The sequence below is a fragment of the Heteronotia binoei genome, chromosome 6 (genome assembly GCF_032191835.1).
Source record: "Heteronotia binoei isolate CCM8104 ecotype False Entrance Well chromosome 6, APGP_CSIRO_Hbin_v1, whole genome shotgun sequence".
Classification (NCBI taxonomy): domain Eukaryota; kingdom Metazoa; phylum Chordata; class Lepidosauria; order Squamata; family Gekkonidae; genus Heteronotia; species Heteronotia binoei.
In genome coordinates this window covers 135,474,379-135,480,378 of record NC_083228.1, presented here as the reverse complement: position 1 = coordinate 135,480,378, position 6,000 = coordinate 135,474,379, and the positions used below count along the sequence as shown (strand labels likewise).

At 52.8% G+C, this 6,000-nt stretch overlaps 1 protein-coding gene across 5 annotated transcripts in view; it reads left to right on the top strand.

Annotated features, from left to right (window-relative positions):
• The first annotated feature begins 445 nt into the window (after window positions 1–445).
• EIF4G1 (eukaryotic translation initiation factor 4 gamma 1) overlaps window positions 446–6,000 on the top strand; it is a 158,111-nt gene continuing 152,556 nt past the window's right edge. For all 5 annotated transcript variants that reach the window (XM_060242603.1, XM_060242602.1, XM_060242600.1 and 2 more), the window contains exon 1: window positions 446–556. The gene's annotated coding sequence lies outside the window, so the exon portion shown is untranslated. The remainder of the gene's footprint in view (window positions 557–6,000) is intronic.

Sequence of the window (6,000 nt, the reverse complement as noted above, 5' to 3'; positions counted from 1 at the left end):
CTGCCCTGGGGCTAAAAATGGCCGAAGGGAGCCGGCCCCAATCTAACCACCTTTCTGCGGCGGACCTCGAGGGGCTTCCACGAAAATGGCTGCCGCCCGCCCCGCACGCCGCCCGGGCGAATCCCGCTAGGCCGCCCAGCCCCTTCCGCAGCTAACCCGGCGAGGCTCGCCTTCCAACACGTGTCGTCTCCCGACTTCCGCCGGCGGAACAGGAAGCGGAAACGTCCGCCCGCCCACGTGACCGGCCGCCTCGTGGACCGTCACGTGGCCGCAGGGCCGCCAGGCCGCGGCGCCGGTATCCGGTCACGTGACGCTCCTCCCTCCCTCCCGAAATTCCTCCGGAGCCCTTTCTCCAGCCGATCACGTGAGACGGGGCCTCACCTCGCCCGGCCTCCCCCAGCGCGACCTCGCGCCGGCCCCGCCCCCTCCCTCTCCCCGTGACCGCCCCCCTCCCTCTGGCCCCGCCCCTCCCCCTCGGAGCGGCTCCGGAAATGGTCGAGCTCGGCTGCGCTGCGGCTGCGTCGGGCCCCGCTCCCCGCACTGAAGGAGACTGAAGGTAACCGCGCGGGGGGGGGGGGGGCGGAACGGGCACGCGAGGCGGGGGGGGGGCCGCCGCCACCAGGCCGCGGGCGGGGCCTGTTCCGAGCCCGCCTCTCCCGCGCTCCTTTCCCTCCCCCCGCCCCTCGCCTCGGCGCGCCCTGCCCCGGCAGCCACCGCCGCCATTGCGCTCCTCCCTCGTGGAGGGCAGAGAGCGGAGCAGGCCCAGGCCGCCTCCGAGGCCTCCCCTCTGCCCTCCTTTCCTTTCACGCACGTGCGCCCCGGCCTAGGCCGCGCTGCTGAGCCTGTGCAGAAGGCGGCGCCGGCCTCCCCCCCCCCACTCGGGGTTGCTCGAGCCACAGTAGACTTTCCCTCCCAGCAGTGCCTCGGGAAGGGCCAGGCGGCTCAGATGGGGGGCTTGTGGGGCGGCGGCAGGACTGAGAACATCAGAGAAGCCATGTTGGGTCAGGCCAGTGGCCCATCCAGTCCAACGCGCTGTGTCACGCAGTGGCCAGGAAACCCACGTGCCATCGGAGGGGCCAGGAGTCGGACACTAGAAGACCTCCCACTGTTGCCCCCTCAAGCACCAAGAATACAGGGCATCACTGCCCCACACTTAAAAACATAAGAGAAGCCATGTTGGATCAGGCCAGTGGCCCATCCAGTCCAACACTCTGGGTCACATAAGAACATAAGAGAAGCCCTGTTGGATCAGGCCAGTGGCCCATCCAGTCCAACACTCTGTGTCACATAAGAACATAAGAGAAGCCATGTTGGAACAGGCCAGTGGCCCATCCAGTCCAACACTCTGTGTCATATAAGAACATAAGAGAAGCCCTGTTGGAACAGGCCAGTGGCCCATCCAGTCCAACGCGCTGTGTCACGCAGTGGCCAGGAAACCCACGTGCCATCGGAGGGGCCAGGAGTCGGACACTAGAAGACCTCCCACTGTTGCCCCCTCAAGCACCAAGAATACAGGGCATCACTGCCCCACACTTAAAAACATAAGAGAAGCCATGTTGGATCAGGCCAGTGGCCCATCCAGTCCAACACTCTGGGTCACATAAGAACATAAGAGAAGCCATGTTGGATCAGGCCAGTGGCCCATCCAGTCCAACACTCTGTGTCACATAAGAACATAAGAGAAGCCATGTTGGAACAGGCCAGTGGCCCATCCAGTCCAACACTCTGTGTCATATAAGAACATAAGAGAAGCCCTGTTGGAACAGGCCAGTGGCCCATCCAGTCCAACGCGCTGTGTCACGCAGTGGCCAGGAAACCCACGTGCCATCGGAGGGGCCAGGAGTCGGACACTAGAAGACCTCCCACTGTTGCCCCCTCAAGCACCAAGAATACAGGGCATCACTGCCCCACACTTAAAAACATAAGAAAAGCCATGTTGGATCAGGCCAGTGGCCCATCCAGTACAACACTCTGGGTCACACAGTAGCCAAAAAACCTCCAAGTGCCATCAGGAGGTTCACAAATGCGGCTAGAAGCCCTTCCACTTTGCCCCCCCCCCCGCCGCAAGCACCAAGAATACAGAGCATCACTGCCCCACACTTAAAAACATAAGAGAATCCATGTTGGGTCAGGCCAGTGGCCCATCCATTCCAACACTCTGTGTCACACAGTGGCCAAAACTCAGGTGCTATCAGGAGGTCCATCAGTGGGGCCAGGACACTAGAAGCCCTCCCACTGTTCCCCCCAAGCACCAGGAATACAGAGCATCACTGCCCCACACTTAAAAACATAAAAGAAGCCATGTTGGATCAGGCCAATGGCCCATCCAGTCCAACACTCTGTCACACAGTGGCCAGGAAACCCACGTGCCATCAGGAGGGCCATCAGAGAGGCCAGGAGTCGGACACTAGAAGACCTCCCAGTGTTGCCCCCGCAGCACCAAGAATACACAGCATCACTGCTCCACACTTAAAAACATAAGAGAAGCCATGTTGGATCAGGCCAATGGCCCATCCAGTCCAACACTGTGTCACGCAGTGGCAACCCCCCCCCCCCCAAGTGCCATCAGGAGGTTCACAAATGGGGCTAGAAGCCCTTCCACTTTGCCCCCCCCCCCAAGCACCAAGAATACAGCGCATCACTGCCCCAGACAGTTCCAACAATACACTGATGGACCTCTGCTCCAGATATTTATCCAATCCCCTCTTGAAGCTAGCTATGCTTGCAGCCATCACCATCTCCTGTGGCAGTGAATTCCACATGTTAATCACCCTTTGGGTGAAGAAGGACTTCCTTTTATCCATTTTAACCTGACTGCTCAGCAATTTCATTGAATGTCCATGAGTTCTTGTATTGTGAGAAAGGGAGAAAAGTACTTCTTTCTCTGCTTTCTCCATCCCATGCATAATCTTGTAAACCTCTTTATCATGTCACCCCTCAGTCAAGATTTCTCCAAGCTGAAGAGCCCCAAGCGTTTTAACCTTTCTTCATAGGGAATGCGTTCAAAACCCTTTAACCATTCTAGTTGCCCTTTCTAGGCCGTGGGGCCTGGAGCACAACCCCCTGCCAAATCTCCTTTGGGAAAGATCCTTCATGGTTCTTTTTGCCACACTTTTTTGGTTCCGTTCTGACCCAGTGGATGTGCCTTTGACTTGATATTAATGGATTGCATTAGAGTCAGGCTCCAACACGATCTCTTTTAGATAGATCCCAGGTGAACAGCTGTGGTGGTCTGAAGCAATAGAACAAACTTGAAGTCCAATGGCACATATGAGGAGCCATGTTGGATCAGGCCAATGCCCATCCAGTCCAACACTCAGTGTCACACAGTGGCCAAAAAAACCAGGTGCCATCAGGATGTCCATCAGTGGGGCCAGGACTGTAGAAGCCCTCCCACTATGCCCCCCCCCCCTCAAGCAATGCAGAGCATCATTTGCCCCAGATAGAGAGTTCCAACAATACACTGTGGCTAATAGCCACTGATGGACCTCTGCTCCAGATGTTTATCCAGTCCCTTTTAAGACCGACAATGTTTATTGAGAATGTAAGCTGTCGTGTGCATGCACACTTCGTCAGATGGTGAAATGGGATACAGTGAGCAGTGCTACGTATTTAGTAAGTTTTCGTTGAGGGCGATCGGATCCTTCCAAGATTCCACCTCCTGGAACCTAAAAATCAATCCCCTCCCCCTTTAAGATGATCTGTGCAATTGTTAGACCTTTCAAGCACATTCACCTTTTAAATAAATGCCTTTGTGCGGTCAAATAGCCAATTGTTGCTTTCTGAGGATAGATGCCATAAAACAGTCTTGGGAGCTATAATCATAGGATAATGCCTTTTGGGACCAAGATCTTTTTTTGTGCAGGCTACATTAAGATGGGTAGCTGTGCTAGTCTGAAGCAACCAAGAAAAAGCTTGAATTCAGTGGCATCTTTAAGATCAACAAAGTCTAATTCTGTGTATAAGCTTCTGTGTGCGTGCGCACTTCTTTAGTTTATTTATGATTTATATCCCACCAAGATGGCTCAGGGCGGCTCACAGCACATAAAATCTAACATTAAAATATTAAATTAAGCATTTTACACAGTTAAAAATTAAAACAGCAGATGTGAGGCTCTGCATACGCACAAAACTTATACCCAGCATTAAACTTTGTTGGTCTTTAAGGTGCCACTGGACTCAACACTTTTTTTTCTGGGCAAGTTTCTGCAGTTTGCTTATGACTGCAAAGTACCGGTTCTTTCCACGAATGTAGGAATCAAAGAATTTGAAATCATTCTTACCATGGAAGTACAAGAAACCTCCACATGGTATCAATTTATTAATCAATCTACATATCGCATTTCTCTCACTACACTGCAGTTAGGCTCTCCTATATTGCTTGGGTCAGAATCCCTTCTTTCTGGGCTGTGCCTTCCTGTTCTAAAGCAGGAAGTCCAGTTCCCTGAACACCCAAGCCTTGGTTTCTGGAACCCCAGATAGCATTGCATCAAACGGAAGTTCATGTCGGAAGGAATTTCGTCAAGCCCTTAAGGTACAAACGGACTCCCATTTTATCAGGACGGTCTGGCGCTCAGAGTGTATCTTGCAGTAGAATGGTAGGTTCGGTCACCGACATCTCCAGTTAAAAGGCTGAGGTCATAGGTGTGGTTGCCAACTCTGGGTTGAGAGGGCCCTGGAGATTTAGGAGGTGGAGCCTGTAAACAGGGCTGACCCTAGACTGCCTGGCACCCTAGGCAAGGCTAGGTTCTGGCGCCCCCTCCCCCTTGCACTGATAACCTCACCAAATCACATGGAGAGGTGCCCAAGTTGGCGCCCTCAGAAGGCCAGCACCCTAGGCAGTTGCCTAGTTTGCCTAGTGGTAGGGTCAGCCTTGCCTGTAAAGAAGTTTGAGGAGGGACCTCAGCAGGGTACAGTGCCGCAGAGTCCACCCTCCAAAGCAGCCATTTTCTCCAGGGGAACCGATCTTTGTAGTCTGAGGTTCACTTGTATTTCTGGGAGATCTCCAGTCCCCAGCTGGAAGCTGGCAACAACTTGTGGATGATGTGAATGACCTGGCAGAGCTGCTGGATTAAATAATACTGACCTTGATAAGACTAAAAAATCATAAGGCAGCGCAGCGATGTGTATACACAATTCCTTTCCTTCTTGTTGTAGTCTCCATTTCCTATATTGTGTCTATCACTTGCAGTCTTGCGCTTCTGAATAGCGCTGGGGAGACCAAGCAAGTATCCAGAGGGCTTAAGGCTCAGCTGATAACCTTATCCCCAATTCAGCCTGTGTGGAGTGACAACATAGTCCTACTTCTGCGCTGTTGACATCAACCTTCGTAGATGCGTTATTTCTGTGACTCCCCCCCCCCCCTTGTTATCTCTCAAGTTCAGAAGCTGCCATGGTAGGAGGCCTAAGCCCATTCTCATGTGAAATACACAGTGTTAATTGGTAACATATGGGTATTTGGATGAGGCCTTGTATATCAGTAAATATAAAAGATCATGCAGCTCCTGTTTCCAGGTGGAATTCCCCAGCCAGCGTTGGGGACCCAGAATCTTGTATCCAACCCATACTGAAGAGATCCTCACCCTTACAGCAATTTTTGTGGCATTTTCAGACTTCAGAGATCTGGGTATTACAGTTCAGCATGTATTACTTGCTGCATCTCACAGAATTCCTGAAATACAAGGCCAGCTCTCAGACTTCTCCTTATGATACTCACATTTTCTTTCTTCCAGCATACAAAGCACATCTCTTGTATTCCTTTACATTTGACTCTTTTGGACCTGGAAGTTTGATCCTGGGTTCTGCCCTGATATTATCAGCAAGGGCCAGGATCCAACCTGGACCCCTTTCTCTTCGTGTTTGATCTTGTGGGCCAGAGCCACCCCACATCTATGCTGTCTGCCCCCTTGTTTGCTCTGGTTTCTCCTCCCCTGTGAGAAAATGCCTGCCGGCCTAGAAACCTCCTTTTTTGTTACTTACAGCCCTGATATTTAAGGTTGA